General features: G+C 37.2%; 1 pseudogene; it reads right to left on the reverse strand.

Annotated features, from left to right (window-relative positions):
- Positions 1-565: 565 nt before the first annotated feature.
- LOC123821827 lies at positions 566-1372 on the reverse strand (annotated as a pseudogene).
- Between the last annotated feature and the right edge of the window lie 17583 nt (positions 1373-18955).

Below are 18955 nucleotides of genomic sequence, written 5' to 3' on the forward strand. Positions count from 1 at the left end.
TCATATAATTCTTACCAAGAATTTATATTGCCACAAAAATTTATATTTTATTCTTTTATTCATGAAAGGTTGATTGATAAATGACCAGAATAATTAAAATGCAATTACATTATTATATGAAAATGAGCTGATTGATTTTTATTTAATGTCAAAAAACTGGCATTCAGATCTTCACTCCTAATGATTTACTTTTCCTTGTGTATGTCTAGCTTTTAGTAATAATTGAAAGGAGTTACATTTTTAAAAAATCACTCATGCAAGTTCTTTAAAGTGTTTTCCAATTATACCCATATATAGAAAGACGCCCACACACATACTGGTTTCTTTAGTTTCTATAAGTCTCTTTGAAAACAGTTGGTAGATACCTACATTTAAGAAAAACAATTTAGTTGATTTCTGAGTCCAGTAATTTTTTTTGTTAATAAAGTAGAATACCATTTACTTATTTTTAAAATTTTTATTATACATGCTATATTCATGGAATATCAAGACCTTGAAGGAACTTAAATTAGATGCAAATATGTTTAACTGAGCTGATTACAAACCACATTTAGTATCAGAACAGTTAAGCTGACACTTTCTTTTCCTTGCAGGTTGCCATCGATTTCAGCAATAGCTTTCTCTGGATTCAGCCTCTGGTGGCAGGTGCTTGTGCAGTTTATGATGGTGTGGAGGTGACACAGAGAGGAGGAGTCTTTCAGTGTGGCTAGATGCTTCTCTGTGGAGTCATCTCTGGAGTCATTCATCCAGTGACAGGCCTGCATGAGAACCACAGGTCCCAAGTGCTTGTCTTCATTCCACCAGCAGCTAGAGTAAGCTGGTGCTGCAGCAGACACTGAGGATGCACTCGTACAGCCCATCCAGTTTCTCCCGATTTTCTATGTATTGCAGATAATGCTGTTTGCCTTCCTGGGATTCATCCTTCTTCTTCAAATAAGGCTCAATGGATTTGTGCTGAGCACAGAAGTTGCTCATCAGGAGCAAGATCTTTTGTCACATACATCTGTGGAAGAGGGTAAATTTTGAGACTTTTTGGAGGTGGTTGCCACTTCTTCGGGTGCCAGCTTGAGTGTTGCTACACTGATGTCCATTGCACAAGAGCCATAGATACCTTCTCTGCATGATCTTTGGAAGGTCAAGTAGAATCCATTTCATTCTTAGTCTTCATTGAAGCATTCAATACAATAGGATCACACTTATTCAAATTAATTTCATAAGTTTGTATATTAGGTTTATTTCCAGTTTTGCCTGGATCCCATTGGTAGATGGCAAATTTCTTAATTTGGAGAGCTGTGGCTGCAACTGTCTGCGCCCCATAGTGGGCCTGCAGGCAGGCTTTGCCAGCGGCTATGGCCAGGAATGGACACCTCATCTGGTGACTTTTTAGGAAAGAAATATTTCATGGTTTGTCTCAAGATATCTCGTCTCCAGTCCATGATATTTTTCAAAAATTTCATTGAAAATTAATGTAAAATTTTTTCTCAAGCCTTCAAAAGCATCTTCCTTATAAATCCTATAGCAATGCTGATAAAATGCAATCAGATAGAAATTCCTATTAGTCTTTAATATCAATAAAGAGAATATTATCTATTGAAACAACATTTTGCTATACCTAAGACAGACATTGCATGGTATATTTCTTCTGCAAGATATGTGATTTTAACTTTCAGAAATATAATATTTACACCAAATTTTACTCTGTTCACAGTCACAGCACACTATTATTTCATAGGGCTGTTTCACATATTTGTGATCAATACCTTCCTGGCTTTTACTTATGTGGGCATTTTCGCGCATGTATGAATGGGACTTGGAAATTTTGAGTTTATTTTTTTGGACTAAGTAGCCTTATAGTCTGCAGGAAGCTGAAGGGGATAAATATTTTGATGTTTCATACAGTTGATATTGCCTTTGCTTTAGGGTATCAAACAATTTCTTTAATACACCTTTTATTTATTGAAATCATTTAAAATAGTGACAACTAGACATGCTTCCTTCTCCTTTCCTCCCAACACAAAAGGGGCCACTAGCTTTTGAATGAAGAAGGGAACACAACACAAAATCATTTAAGGCATACAAAAATGTTCATGTTTATGTATCCTGAAACACACACCTTAAACTGAAGAATTCAAGTGGCTTTCTCCATTGTCTCACATTTGTCTACCCCTTTTCATTTCTTGCCTCTTTAAATGCTAGTTTTCTCTTTAAATGCTAAATAATTTCCTATCCCAAATTTGACGATATACTAGATGCTAACAATGTGGATTTGTAAGTAATTCATGGATTTGAAAGCAGTTAACTTACATAATAAATACTTAATCACCTTCCACTTTTTTCCGATTTTATTAGTATATTTTATTACTTGTTTTGATTTTGCATATATATTGTGCAACTATTATAAATAATACATGTTATAATAATAGACATGTATAGACAATAATAGACAATAATAATAGATGCTAAGCTCATAGTGAGGGAGGAGAAAAAGATAAAGATATAGCAAAATCAGGGGCCTCCATGGACAAACCTTCTATTTTTGTGGGAAAGACAGACGTTTCAAATGAAACAAATGAAGTAAAGGGATTTGGGGAAAAATACTGAGTACAATCAGAATACAGGACAAACCAAACTCAACAATCACAACTCAGGAAATGCTATCTTGTTTCCTCATTTAAACATGGGCTCCTGTACCAAAATTCAGGGCAGGTGCCCTTCTGAGCCAGGAGGTTTGAGCACAGGATGAACAGAGGCAATTATGCCAGGGACCTGGCCAGCAGTTAGGTAAGGCCAAACAGAAAGGTTAGGTATGGAATTCAGAAAAGTTAAGAGAGGAACCTCAGGTTGATCAAAGAGGAAGTAACGATCAGAGACATAAAGTTCAGGTAGGAAATAGGCAGGTCTGGTAAGCCAGTGTTAAAGTTATGGAGCAAAGTGGCAGAAACTCAATAAATTGTCAGAACTAAAGTTTAAAAAAAGTCCAAAGACTTTTGGTTTAAAAATAAGAAGTTCAGGTGTATTAATTAAGTAATTATTCATTAAATGCTATTTAGAATTCTATATACCAGAACTTGGGAAAACAAGGATGAATATGAAACTGATCTAGTTATTAAAGAATTTCTTACACAAATGTTTATTGCACTCTAATTTATACCAGGGGCCATGGTGGGCATAAGTTCAAATAAATGGTAGACATGATTTTTAGTCTTGTGTGGTTTACATCTACATAACACCAGGCAAATAATTAAATAGAAACGCCCTCATAGAAGCATATATAAACCACTGCTCTAAGAAGCCCACACATTTAGCAATCCTAAAATGGAGAAAGGAGTTTGTTTGGTATGTGGAAGACCACCACTGCACCTAAGATTGTAGTGGATAAAAAGTATGACCCCCATGTATATTTATTGAATAAATGGCAGAAACTATACACAGATAAGGTGAGGGTGAAAAGGGTTAGAAAGGGAGGGTCGCATCTACATATATTTGAGTAAAAATGATGAATACAATAATCAAGAACCTAAGATTTTCTGAAGCAACTTTGATTTAAAATAGCTTGTCCTGTAGTCTCCAAGATATACTCCTGCTTGCCAGATACGTAGTGATGTTTGGCTTTAAAATATGATCATTTTAAGCATGTAGAAAAGAAAAATTAGGCTGGATGCCAAGCTAACTGGCTCTTGAGGCAACTGGCTTCTGAGGCAGAATTATTCTGAGGCAGGACTCAGTTGCTCTGAGACAGAACACTGGTCTGAGCCTGCAGGTGGAGACAGGCAGAAACACCTGGGGGCCCAGAAGGTCAGAAGGCAGGGGACACATTCATTGAGGACATTGTATGTGATTCATTGCTGGTTTGCCAGCTACCTGATTCCTCCTGCTTTTATTTGTTTCTCCTTTGATTACAGCTTAAACGGTTCCTTATTGTAAATCATGAGTAGGCTGTTTGGGGGCTTAAACATGTAACTACTGAAAAAATGATTTTTTGATTCTCTCTTCACCATCCAATGCATAAAATAATGACTCAGAAAAATGTGCTTAGTACCATCAGTAACATTCATCAAGAAGAGCCCAAGGCTCTACCCAGAATTCTTCACAATTTCTTGCACCATTTGTTCATAGTTTAATTAGATTAGCAAGCAAATTATTGTCAATTACACAGTTTCTGACAAAAGTAATCGCATAAACAGACACTATCTTGAGATGAGTTCTTTATGCAATAGATGATTTTTATTCTCCCACAACTCATTCCTACACTATTTTCAAAATTAAAATGTCACACACTAAGGTACATCACAGTAATGCATCAAATGGCATTTTTCTGTTTCTTCTCATATTTAATTTTTAATGTCTACAGTAGAAATTACTGTGTGACTTTGGAATAATACTATAGAAATTAATGTGGGGTTTTTTTTTTGCCTGAGTCTGTGATATACAACAGTCAGGAGAGGAATCCTCAACAATATTTGATTAAAATATTAAAGAATTTATCTTCTGATGCTAAACTGAATAACCCAAGATATAAAAATTTAAAACCTGCTATTACAATGGAAGTCTGCTTTGGTTTATCTTAATATTTCAAAAACACTAAAATTTTCAGCAGTTAGAACATGGAAACTAGCCATGCTAAAGTTAAATAAAAATTTACTTAATAGTTTTAGGTATATTTAAAGGTAAATAGTTTTAGGGTTTTATTTAATCTTAGGCCAAATCAGCAATTAGAATCACACACAGAATGCATAATTTTTAAAAATGTCCTCATATTGTTCAAAAGCCATGGTAATAAGTAAACATCAGAACTAGTTTTAAATCTTTCTAGTTAATCAATGTCTACTCATTTCAGTTGACTACGCCCCTGAAAGTCAACCATCAGTGATGAGTTCTCTCCAAATGACTTTATTTGGAGGGTGCCATCCCCTCCTGCCTTTGTAACCAAGATAGAAAAAAAAAAATTATAACCACTACAAACCCAGATTGTGTATGTTTCAGTTTGTGTAATTTCTACTGATTTATCTTGCTCATCAATTCTTTTTTCCACTGCATTGCATCTACTGATGATCCCATGAAAAGCATTCTTCATCTCTGCTAGTGTGTTGGCCATTTCTACCCTTTTGATTGGATGTTTTTTACAGTTTCCATCTCTCTGTTGAGTTTTCCCATTTAATCACACATGTCTACCTTTTCAGTAAAAACCTTTAATCTATTAACCATAATTACTTTCCACTTCATGTCATATACTCCCAAAATAGTGTCATGGTCGCTTTGTCTCTTGGAATTATGTTTCTGTAGCTTGCCTTTTTACATGCTTCATAACTTTTTGTTGTTGAAAGCTGGTCTTGTGTAGTATAGTAGACTGAGGTGAGTAGCTTTATACCTGGAAATGGGTGTACTTTCTTTTTATTGAGGACCTCAGGGAACTGATTTGATTTACTCTAAGTAAGAGTTGGGCTGAGTCTGTGGGTCTTTTGTTGCTATGGTTACCCTCATTGCACCACAGGCTTCAAATTCTTTGGAATAATAACCTTGTGTTTAGAGTAGAAACTCATTTTCCAGAGGCTTTAGTTTTGTTGTTGTTGTTTTGTCTTTATTTTTTTTTCTCAGTCTGTTCCACTGTTACCTTTATATCATTCTTTGTACTACATGTCACAGATGGTCTGTCTCTATCAAGATTCTTTTTCTATTTTAAGACCTTACATTTTTAGAGCAGTTTTAAGTTCACAGCAAAACTGAGAGGAATATAGATATTTCCCATATGCCTCTTGTCCCTACACTTGCCCCTACAAATGACATCATTTGTTTCCAAGGATGAACCTACACTGAAAAATCATAATCACCCAAGGTCCAGAGTTTACCTCAGGGTATACTCTTGATGTTACACATTCTATGGGCTTGGACAAGCCTGTATGGGTCATTATAATATCATACAGAGTCTTTTCACTACCCTAAATGTCCCCTCTACTTTGCCTATTGATCCCTCCTCCCACCCCTGAAAGATTCATTTTATTTTATGCCTGTTACCCTGGGAGGCTTGGGTAGACATATTCTGTGTTCTAATAAAACCTCAGTTTTAGAAAAATACCATATCTATGCTTACCTTCTCTCAGGCATAGAGCTTTTCCCCCTTCTTTTTGCTCACCTGCAAGGGATTTCCACTAGTGTCCTAATGACAACAGTGTTTGTTGTCCTCTCAACAGATTACTGTTCAGAAAAGGAGATGGGGTATCTCAGCAGCATTCTCTTCCCCTACTCTACCCTGACAACTTCTGTTGCCCCCTCCTCCTGTTCTGCAGCATGAGGGAGACTTCCTGAAAATGCTTCCCATTTGTGTGTCTGTGTGTGTGAGCACTGGTGGAGTTTGTGTACAAGAAACCTGCAAGAAGATGAGCACACCTCTTATATTTGTAGCCTCCAGGGGCTCACCTCTCCCACCAACATTTCTATCAATGTGCCAAGCACCATCCCTAGCTGACCTCCCAGCAGATCGGCCAGAGGCCTGGCCCACAGTGGGTCTGCCTAGGGCCAGCTTAGTATGTGGGTTCTTGACTTCATGTAGGAAAGATTTTGCAACACTAGTCCAGGTGACTATGAAGGTATGCTTTTTAAAGTTAGGGACAATGAAGCAGGGAAGGGCTTAGCATAGAAGATGCAACAGGAGAGCCTAGGCTGGGCTGCCTTGGCTCACTGGGAAGTCAGAGGAAAGGAAGCTTTGGGGACAGGTTCAGGATATAGTCTGGGACAAGCTGCCAGATGCCTGTTACCTTAGAGTTTAGGAGACCAGTGCCTATAAAGAAAGAAGTGTGGGAATTAGTAGGGAATGGCAGACTATTACCCAGAGGAAGAGTGCTTACTTTGGGTCCTTTGTCTTGAGGCTTTTCTCTTTCTTGCAGGCTGGAATTTTAGGGGAGGTCTCAGGGGAGGGTTTGGTAGACAATTCATCAGTTCTCCAGGTGTGCCCTTTCAGGGTCATGGTCTCCTCTGATTGGTCACTGACAGGGCAGAGGATCTTTAGTCATTGCAGTAGGTTCTGGCTTCACCCACCTGGTTTTGCTGCTCTTCTGGGCCTGGAGCTAAAACACAACTGAAGCCTAGTGTGATTATCTCTAGGGCGGTGACCTTCTGTACCTGGCTGTAAATTGCTCAGCCATTGTGTGCAGCTATCTGTCTCAGTTTCCCTGTTCTACTTGCCAATGAATTTTCCTAGCTTCTCACTATCCTGTCTCAGGACTGCTGACTGCCTGGCTATATCTTGCCCAAGAAAGCCACTGCTCCAATCTTTTCTCTCCCTGCTTGACTCTCCTTAGATTTAGGGCCAGTTGACTGCTGTGCAATGTCAGCACTCAGTGGATTCAAGAAAAATTATGAATTTGGTACTTGTTTGACTTTTTTCACTACAAGAGTGCGACATCACTCTTCACAGCTCCCTACATCTCCAAATGAAAAACAAAATAAATCTTTGTTCTTTGAATTCTTTTTATTGTTGTTCTGTTGTTTGAATTTTTAAATTTTTTCTTAATTTCTTTTAAAATTGCTTCTGTTGACTTGCTGTACATATATAGTCAGAGAAATAACATAATACTTTCATTGGGATACTAAAAACAAGAGCACAGAAAGGTAAATATTACAATATTGAAATAATCATTATTAGGCAAAAATTTGTCTTCCCTTTTCATCTTTATTCTAAAATTACTAAGTTTCAGAAATATTTACACACAGACACACTCATGCACATAAACAGTAAGAGACTAAACACAAAGTTGTCATTTGCCTAAGGGAAATATGGTGAACTAATAAATGTTATTTTACCTATTAATAATCTAATAAAGTTTTTCCCCAGAGGAGCACAAGTCACTTTATGTTTATAAATTTGTTTTTAAGTAGCTGTTAAGAGAGGCCATAATAGTCCTTATCATCTGAGTGTAGACTTGGAGAAGTTAAAAAAAGTAGCTTGCCCTGGGCCAAAGATAGCAGTGAGTCCCTGGGGATTTTGGTCCTGGTTCAGAGAATTGTTCCTTTCAGCTTCTTCTCTCCAAGCAAATCCTTAATTCAGATTCTTGAATTTTTAAATTGTGCCAGATAGTAATGCAAATATCCCACCATATTTTTCTGTATTTTCCCTTTGATTTTTATAGGTTTGATATACTGTGCTAAAAATTTTCTCCCAAGATCTGCCCTGGCTAGTGTGGCACAGCGGATTGAGCACGGGCCTGCAAATCAAAAGGTTACAGGTTCAGTTCCCACTCAGGGCACAAGCCTAGGTTTCAGGCCAGGTCCCCAGGGCAGGGCGTGGGAGAGGCAACCACGCACTGATGTTTCTCTCCCTCTTTTTCTCCATCGCTTCTCCTCTGTCTAGAAATAAATAAATATAAAATCTTTAATTTTTTTTTTCTCTCAAGATGTGCCTTATATAGAAAGCAAAGCTGAACACTTAGGAGCCCTGTCTGTGGAGCAGCTGCTTTGACATTGCTGGAGGTGAGTACATCCTAACTTGGTGAGCAGCTGTCACCTGGGTTGTGTAGTGAAGTCTGTACAGCAGTGCTTCTTCGACTTCTTGTGCATATTAACAACCAAGCTCTTATCAAAATGCAGATTCCAATTCAGCAGAGGTGGCAAAGCCCAAGATTCTGTATTTCTAAGAAGCATCCAGGAGATACTGGTTTGCAAATCACAGCTGAGCATATTTAAATACAATTGCTCTTACTTTTCATGATTCTCATATTGAAGGTCTGTGAAGGCAGGTTAACATTTGTGGTCTTTAAAAACTCCAAATGCTACAGCTGATATACAATATGGTTGTTTCAGGTGCACATCTAGTGGTTAGACATTTTTATAATGTGAGACATAATTACACCAATAAATGTATTTGATTATAATTGAAAAAATTGTAAAAAGAATATAAAATAACTGGTTAGTATATTTACATTGATTATATGTTGAAATGATTATGTTGTGGATCTATTGAGTCAAATAAAATAGTTAGAAATTAAAAATAAATTAATAAAATAAAAGCTTCAAACGTGATTCTATTGCATGATAAGGATAGGAATCCTTTTGGGATTGTTTGCAAAAGGTCTTGTAGAGCTCAATTTTGGTACCTAATTTGCATAATGATGAACTATGACATGATAAAATAATACATTATTTTAAATTCAGATGCTCATCTGAATTTAAAATAGGGTTTTTAGGCAAGACTTTGTTTTAGAATTCCTTTCATTAAAATGGGACACTTTAGATGTTGCTTTTGTGTTTACGAGGAAAAAATGTGTTTATGAGGAAAAAATTGGTCTTTGAGGTGAAACATTGTAAAGTTCTGGTAGTTTAAAATGCCTTAAGAATGATCTGATTAAGTTCTAAACTATAATCAGGATTCTCTGACTTTGCAAACTTTCTACCATCAGGATTTAAAAGAGTTTCCTTGCAGCCTCTCATTAAAGGGAAATTTTTTTGCTATTAAAAGTTCCGCTCTTTCATTGCCCTCCAAGAGGTCCTTAGTGTTTCTCTCCGTTTAAACCAATTTTAGGTAGCCTTCTCTCTGCCTCTGGGCTCCTGACCTCCCTTATTTTGGAACATTTACTTTAGAAAACCTGTCATTGCAAATTCTTTCTAAACCATTTCGAGATATGTATCTTTTTAAAAGCCTCTTGCCAGTTTTACAACCCAGGACTGTCTTTCTCAAGGAACTGGGGCTCATACTTTACAAACCTAATCATCAAGCTTTCTCCTCCCAGTTTCTGGAGGAAGTAACCGCAGTAGGCACCTTGCCCTGTGTTGTGAAACTACCTCCTGTTATGCACGTATGAAAACATTTCCCTTTCCTTTGAGTAAGGCCAACTAGCAAATGTAGATGGCCTCTGATCTCTCACCTCAACTCTTAAAATCTCTCCCACCCTTATTTCAGCAGAGTTGAGTTCAGGCTGAGCTCTGGCCTCCCTACATTATTGCAGTAGTCTTGAATGTCTTCCTTGACTGTTTAACTTTGTCCTGTATAATTTTTATTTTTATACCATCTTGACATTAAACTTTCAGACCGAATTTAGGGAGCAATCTGTTTCCTAAAGTTTTCTAACTGAGAAACGATTTGGTTTCTCACCTCTTCACCCCAACCCCCTACTCTCTCTAATACCTTTGATAATCTTTCTTGCTTAATTGAGTAATTGATAGGTCTCATCAAAATGCAGGTCTCATCATATACATATGGAGGGCACCTATATAGCACCTATGTATGAGAACTGATTGGATGTCAGATGTCCTTTACCTGAGCTGAGTGAATCTATACCATAGCACTTACATGGGCACTGAGCTGTAGGCAGGACAGTGGTTATATTTTCAGATGTCTGAGCTTTTTAATCACAAGTTCCTTTGAGGAACATGGTTGATCAGAACCCTTTGTGTCAGATTTTCAGATGGGTTCAAGTATGTTTTTTTCATAAATGTTCTCAGTGAGGCTTTTATTTCTTCAGCTGACAAAAAGGAAAAGAAACACAACAGTCTAGCTAAGACAGGTAGCCATAGTTATTTTTGTCAGCCAGTGTTTTGTTTTTTAATACTCATTTTACCTATTAGACTCTAAGCCCATGAGGGAAAAGACCCATCTGTTTTGTTCTCTGTTTTTAAACTTCTAGTACACTCAGCGCTAAATGTATACAAACAAAACTAACTTACAGTGACAACATGCTAAATCAACATTAGAGGTAGCCTAAATTTTTTAAAGTCAAATTTCAATGGCAATATAAATATTGTAGTGTCTCACATAAGACTCAGCAATGAGAGTACTATGAATTTGATGAGAAGGTTTCATGGGAGTTCAGTTCCCCAAAGACATTACGAGTGTTTGCTGTGTTAAATGCTAGAGACAAACTTCCCCAAACCTTATAATTTCTGAGCTGCTTTCTAATCTTGTACCAATAATAGTCACTAATTTTTATAACACTCTAAAAGTTCAATAGAATTAAAAGATCTATGCAATAAAATCTGTCTCTAGAACTTATATGATCACTGAATAGAGAACCCTGATTCCTATCAATTGGCTTTACTTTGCTGACCTTGTTAGAACATTCCTTCCATAGAGTCCCTTGCTCTCCACCAAATTACACTGTAGGCAGATTAAATAAGTACAGTAACAATAGCTTAACAATTATTGAAGGTAACTATGTTTTAGGCACTATTGTAGGCACTTTACATGTGTCAACTAATTCAGTCTCAGCAATAATCCTGTGAAGTAGTACTAAGTTTAACAGCATTTTACACATTAGAAAACTGGGCTCAGAAATGTCAAATACCATTTCAAAGATATACAACTTCAATATGGTAGAGCTACAATTTATAATTCAAACCCAAATTTATTTTATTCTAAAGTTGATGCTTTTAATTCTTTACTAGATTATGACTTAGGAAAATTATTAATTTATGTAACCAAATCAAAATTAAAGTTGAATAAATAAACTAATTAAGAAAAAACAGGTATAGTCATTTTTATTGATTTTTAAATGGTATTTAGAAATAGCATTTCTTAGACTTTCAAAAATAGATTCTCAAGATTATCCTCTAAAATTTCAATAATACAGATATTATTAAGTATTTATATCTAATTTACTATGATTATTTGTTATAAAAGTCAGGCTCTTTATTCATTATTTATCCTCTTTTACCTAACTTCTCTTTAGGAAACATTTGACCAGCAATTTATTTGACACAGCTGAGAACTCTATTAAGCATTTGGAGGTTTAAACAGAATGTAGATAATATTCCACGGCAATTCACCTAACAATTTTCTTAGAATCATTTAGCACCAGAAGAGGATTTCAATTAATTTGTTGATCTTGCTTTTTTGCTGCATTGTTACACATTCAAAGATGTCCTTTACTTCCAGGTTCTGAAACACACAAACTTAAAAATCTGTCTGTGATTTGGGGATGCCATGAAGTTGTATTATACCCAAGATCTTTATGGATTACATAGAAAACGTATAGGTATCATAAATGAGGCCTTTGTTTCAGAACTTCATTAAACAGGTGAACTTCATTAAACTATTTCCTTAGTCACATGTTTTCCCATCCTTTTGTGTCACTCCCTCAATCATTCTTCACACTTATAATTGTTAGAAATGAGTGACAAAGAGAGTGGGGAGGAACTGGGTGATTTGATCCAAGAGCCTTTATTTGATGCTGCATGGAGGGCCTGAGTGGGGCCGACTGTTGGGAACTGCCCTGCCTGGTATCAGAAGCTGTAACCCCTGCCTAGGCTAAGACTAAGGGAACGCCCTTGGAACCGTAAGCCAGCAAGGAGACAAGCTTATCTCCCTGGCAGGAGCGCTGCTTCTGCTGCTTTATTCATAATTGAACCCCAAAGCTTGGTCAGTTAGCCAATGATGGGTAAGATTCCCCAAGGGGGGAACAACCTAAGACAGGCACGATCACATGGGAGACCCCCAAGAAAGGACTTTGGGGGCTACAGCAAAAGGGGGTGATAGACCCTTGCTCCTCATCTTAGACATAGCCTGAGTCCTCATTGTCTGGGAGAAAATCTCCTTATCTCTTGGTTGCCTAACTTCCCTTGCTCCACCTAAGCCTGAAACAATGACAGGGTGGTGCCGCCCTGTGCTGGAAAGGGCGGATTCCCCAGGTGATCAGACCTAAGAAAGAACATGTAAATTCCTGTGAAAACTTTTTTGTTTAGAATGCTCTCAGTTGAATGAGAAGGGTCCAAAGAGGAAGTTAGTTTGTTCCTTAAAGTCTTACAGCTCTTTGACCCTGACTCAAAATAGACCCTCAGAGTTCCTCGTTACCTATCGTTTGATCCTTACTTCCTCTCAATGAGTAATGTGCTTTACCTGAATTCTTATGCAAAACGAACCCAATAAAAGCCGGTTTGGATGGTAAATCGGCGTGCTCCCCACTAGAGGGGGTGGCCATTCCATCCCTACTTCTCCACAGAAACTGGTCTGTCTCTGTGCATGTTTTTTCTCGTGTTTTGATGAGCCATCTGCAGCGTTCCGTGATCACTGCTGGCCAGTGACCCACACATCAGCCCACTTCAGCAATGGGGGAAGAATTTTTCAAAGAAAAAGTGCGGGGTATGTGGTGGGTTAGGAGAGGGGTGGTTCTGGGCGGGTGCCTCCAGGGTTTCAGGACATGAGCCAGAACAATAGGTTAGGTAAAGGGCCAGGTTGTTCCCAGGTACAGGAGGTCAGTCTGACCACTAGCCATGGTGGCTGGTGCCAGATGTCTATTCTGGGAGGTGGGAAAGAGTTTTGGTTAAGCCGTGGACTATCAATTGAGTCAGGATAACTGAGTCATGAGCAGTCCAGCAGATTGGAAAACTGTCCTGACTGGGTCATGAGCAGTCTGGCGGCCTGGGAAACTGGCCTTCCTTTCAACAGTGTTCTCTCATCAACTACTACAGTGCAGCTCATTGTAAGCTGTATAATAAAATCATCTGGGAAATGTTTAGGATGTACGGATGCCTGAGATCCATGCCAGAACGTCTGTTCTGACAGGGTACAGGCATTTCACATCTTTCCAGACAGATCTAACCCTGACTAAGATTGAGAACCTCTAGACTTCAACCAGAGTTGGTCTTCTATTGATTTACTTATGGCTCTTACCCAAATACTTCTTTTGAAAAAAAACAACAACAACAAAAAAAAACTTATATGGCTTAAAGAAATACATTTGAAAACTATTGCAGAGTTGGAGATTTCTTCTATATAACATCATGGAAACTGATCCAATATACTTTGAAAAGTATGTACCATATTCTATGTATCTACCTTCTTTATGGGTCTCTGAGAATAAGAGCCATGCCTTAATCTCATTGACTTTGTCATTTGTGAAATGGGATTGTTTTTAAAAAAATGGTTGCCATTTATATGTTGCACTTTATATGTGCCCAAAACATGGTAGGTGATGGACAAGTACTTATTTAAGTGTATATTGAAAGGTAGAAGCAAAATATTTATCCTTGATAAACAAATAATATGATTTACTCCAAAAATAATGCACACTTAAAAACAAGAAAAGATTTCTCCTTTCATTTCTATAATTTAGGATACTAACCTGAAAAAAGCAAGCTCCTTCTGTGCATGTCCTCCCTTTGAAAAAGTATACTATATAAGACTTCAACACAGCCATGTGCTGGTCACTTCTACTACCTGCCCTACCCTTACCTCCCAGTGGACATGTCCCACATCCTTCTTAGGTTCCAACAACTCATTCCAGGTAACCCACCTATAAGAAATGCCCTCTTTACCCTGCTCTAGTTTGACATCATGATATGGCACCCTTGCATACAGATGCTTACACCTGCCTCCAGCAAACCTCCCCTCCCCCACTTGTGGACACTATTTACACCTTATTTGAGCTTCCCGGCCTCTCCTGGGTTCGTCTTTGCTGGATGCTTTTGTCACTTCAGTTGCGTTCTGACTCCCTGTGCCATCCCTTTGTGGGGCCCCTTAACACCATTGCCAGGCTTCCAAATTAGACCTCAGCCTACTCTATTTAGTGGGTGCCTTCCTAACCCCACTCAGGCTCCACCACCTCACACTCACACAGGGCCAGCTTTCCAAGGGGAGGCCCCTGTAGAGATGCCATCACCTCTCAGGAGCAGGCCCTTCCCCCAAGTTGGCAATGTGTAGGTAGGAAGACTCAAGAGGAAGAGCTTCAGTTTCTTTTTAAAAACCATTATCTCCCAGTTTGTTTCTGTCACAAAGTGACTTGCCATATTTACATATGTGCTTACTCTTGGAACATTACGTTTTCTGGAAAAAATGTCCTAAAAAATTTATAACAGTGGGGTAGGGAATAAAAAGATGAACTTGGAACACTTTGTAAAATAATGAAGAATTATAATAACAACAACAATGACTAAATGATGAGAATGAAACAATCACCACTTTGAGCAACCATCAGTATAACAATTGATATCCTTTTATTTTAGTCATGCTTTATACCTAAGGGAGTGTTCACATGAGTAATATCACATTTTCTGAGATTTAAGAAGCTGGTCACATAACAATCGCTATTTCCAAACTTGAAATTAAACAGTTTAGGTCAGGGTAGCACCCAAATACTAAGTCAAATCAGATTCCAAAGACTGAGGAGATTTTACCTTCAGAGCTGAAAATTTACTTAAGAAGCTAGAGAAAATAGTGCTTCCAAAATTGAGATAAAATTTTAAATAATTTCCTTTGCAAAGAGCTTTCCATTGATACTGTACCCAACAGAAAAATGCACAAATTAGACACTCCATTGATAGGGCCGTAAAACTGTATCCACACAATTCAACTTTAATGCTGTATGCTTAGAACTTGCTCAGCTACTTCACATATGTTTCTTGACTCTAGTCACTCCTATTTGCTCTGAGCACAGACCAAAGCAAACTCCTTTAAAGCATTGAGTCCACATATCTGCTTTCCTGTCTTCTTCCTTTCCCACAATCATCACAAATGGGTGTTACTCTATTCTGTCTTCTGTCCACAAGGGTTAGATTCGTGGATTCCTGTTTCTTTAATTCTCAATTGCCTTCACCCCAGTTATGATGCAAAGCCATTTAGTGTTGCGTCAGCTTCCACCTTCATACTTATTTGCTAAAGCCTAAGATAGTGCTCAGCAAAGCAGGGCTTGAGGCTACCCGGGATCCTCTCCTAAAATTTAATGGTGGTTGTAAATGAAATTTCCCCCCCCCACTACACATGTGCCATGAATGAAAGGATACGATGGCTCATGACTATGTTACTAGCTACTAAAGAAGTAGGAGCTGTAAGATTGCTGAGCTCAAGTGTCTTGGCCTGCAGTGTGCTCACACTAAATTTAGTAACATTGTGACACAGAACCATAGTCTTCTCATTCAGCTGGAGAAAACTGCTCAAAAAGATGCTTCAACTCAACCATTACAACCTTAATGCACTATTTTTAAAAACCCACTTGCTTAAAAACAATATTTTATTATCAATCTACATCTTAAATTACTTTTTCATTTATAACACTTATTGTGGGAATTTATATGCTACAAATTTATAATAAGATATTATTGTGAAATTATATATATTTGTTAATTTATATTATAGTTGATGTTTTGTAATATAATTTTCTATATTGATTTATACTGTTTTATATTTATATTTGTGCATCATGTTTTATATAATCATATTTATATTTTATATTTTATTTATAATATGTGTATATGTGTTTTACAATTATATTTAATTCAACTGATTTTTATTTGTGCATTCTGGTCACTTTTAAATCAAATACTAGTATTAATATTGGTATTTTGGTTTTCTAGAAATGAATACACACACACACAAATACCCTTGTCGTTCTGTGCTAGTGCTGCAATTCACCAGAGGGGTAAATCTTCCAGGATGGAAAGACAGCAAAACTCACTGGTTAAAACACACAGGTTTGGAAATGGCCATTGGAAACAATGAATATTTTTAAATGATTCTCTTTTTCTGGTGTCTTCAGATGTCTCCTTAAGATCATATATAAATAAGTCTAATATTCCCACAAGGACCTAATAATTTATACAAACTACAAATATTACTCTCTGCTAAGTGTTAGCCACCTTGTTGCAAAGACGGCATTATTCATTTACTAAGAACTATGAAAAGATTGCAGCTAAAATCACACTTATATATGTTGTCAACAGAAATATTTGAAGAAATCTTTAAGGAAAAGAGCTATATTTGGATAATAGTAGAACTATCGAGTGGTAACATTCAAGTCTGTCAGCATGATGTATTTCATTTATCAGAAACAATAAAGCATGAAGCTCTCTAAGAAAAGAGAGGACTGACTTATACAGGAGAAAGATAGTACAATAAAATGAGGGAGTCCATAAATTGATTAAGCTTAGGTTTAAGCTTAAAATTTGCTGACAATTTTATTTTACTTTTGCAGTGGATTCTACTACTCCATAGTATATTTATATCACAATGGCATTATTTATTACTACTATATTGTTAATATTAGTAATGACTGCCCTTCCAAGATATGATTCAAAACATAAAAGATAACATAGTATTCCTAAAGAAAGCTAAAATGAAAAATTGAGAGAGTGATCCTTGTCATTTATCACTTCAAGTTACAGTGTGCATTTCCAGCATCTAAATTAGCAAACATAATAGGTTAGGAAATAATGGAATAACTAACTGAATAATTAATAATAATAAATTAATCACAATATTAACGCCTGACATTTACTGAATGCCTACTATGTGTCAGCACACTGATAAGCACTTTCCATGCATCATTTCATTAAATGGTCTGAACCTAAAGCATCATCATCATCATATTATAGATGGAGAAAGTGAGATGCAGAGATATTCAAATGGTTCAAAACATGTTCATTGTTTTACTAGCTTACTGTAACTGTGAGTAGCTGAATCAAAACAAGTATGACCATATTTTTTAATGTTTCCTTAAAACAGTAACCCAAAACTCAGACACCAAGCACGAAGTTTTAAACAGGAAACATGTAAGATATAATTTGTCACCAAAAAAAGAAAGAAAGAAAGGAAAACAAATTAAATATTCATTCACCTTGTTAAGATGTGGTATGTACATTGATCGAGGGCTCCAAATCACCCTGACTCTCACTTCACTTTTAGTGCTATGTCAAAATCACTTTCTTAACACAGCCTTGCAGGCAAGGGCGAGCATCAGGCATTGCTCAAATCCCCACCATTCTATGACTGGAATTGTGATCATCAATGTAAGGTCATTGGAGGTATGCATAGGGGAGTATTTTTTACATTATGGATTTTTGTCCTGAGGAATTTCAATTTCTCCAGAGAATTTACCTCCATCCCTTGCCTGTGTCGCAGCCAGGTCAATAGTGCTCAGGTTTCTGGACATGGGGGAGGGGGGGCCTGTGAAAATCTAACCGCTTTCTCTACAGGCCTGTAACTAATGCCTTGGTTTCTAGCCCCTTGCCTCATCACCTGAGGTGGGTGTGTCAAGGAGAGTTCCATGGGAGGAATCAAGCATTTAAAATAAACACAAAAATATAAAAATTCACTGGAATAGTATTTAGATTTAACAAATGTTATTGCTTATTTATAATTTTAAATCTTTTAAAAAACTTTTATGTTTAGCCCTGGGTGGCATAGCTCAGTGGATTGAGCTCGGGCTGCAAACCAGGCATCGCAGGTTCGATTCCCAGTCAGGGCACATGCCTAGGTTGCAGGCCATGGGTCCCAGCAACTGCACATTGATGTTTCTCTCTCTCTCTCTCTCTCTCTCTCTCTCCATTCCCTAATAAATAAATAAAAATCTTTAAAAAATAAAATATTTATAAAAAGCTTTTATGTTTAAATAATTTCAGGAATATCAGAAAATTTGCAAAAGCTATGCATTTTGCTCTTGTATAGTTTTCTCCCAGCTTCCCCAAATGTTAACATGTTATACAATTATAAAACAATTAGCAAAACAGGAAATAACATAGATACAATACCATTTACCATTTGTATTGGCCTGCTTGGGCTGTTGTAACAAAATACCACTTACACTCTGGAGACGGGGAGGTCCACAATCCCAGTGCCAGTTGCATTGGTGCCTGGAGAGCCCTCCCCTCTGTTATACAGTGTCTGGTGTCTCTCACTACGAGCTCACATGTTCTTTCCCAAGTGCCTGTGCACTTGGGGATGGAAGAGAAGAGGTCAGAGAGAGGGAACTCTCTGGCTTCTCGTATTATAAATTCACTAATCCTATTGGGTCAAGGCACCATTCTTATAACCTCATTAATTAATTACTTCCTTACTCTGAATTTAGCCACTCCGGACTTTAGGACTTCCACATATGTAATTTACGCAACAGATGCATTCAGTCTGAATCACCACTGATCTGTAGAATTTAATCAAATGTAACCAAACGACCAATCTATGATGACAATTGCATTCAGTTGATATGTCCATCTCCTTAGTGCCCTCAAATCAGGAGCAATTCCCCAGTCATTCTGTGCCTTT

This window comes from Phyllostomus hastatus, unplaced genomic scaffold, assembly GCF_019186645.2.
Source record: "Phyllostomus hastatus isolate PE091 unplaced genomic scaffold, TTU_PhHast_1.1 phas_contig_40, whole genome shotgun sequence".
Classification (NCBI taxonomy): domain Eukaryota; kingdom Metazoa; phylum Chordata; class Mammalia; order Chiroptera; family Phyllostomidae; genus Phyllostomus; species Phyllostomus hastatus.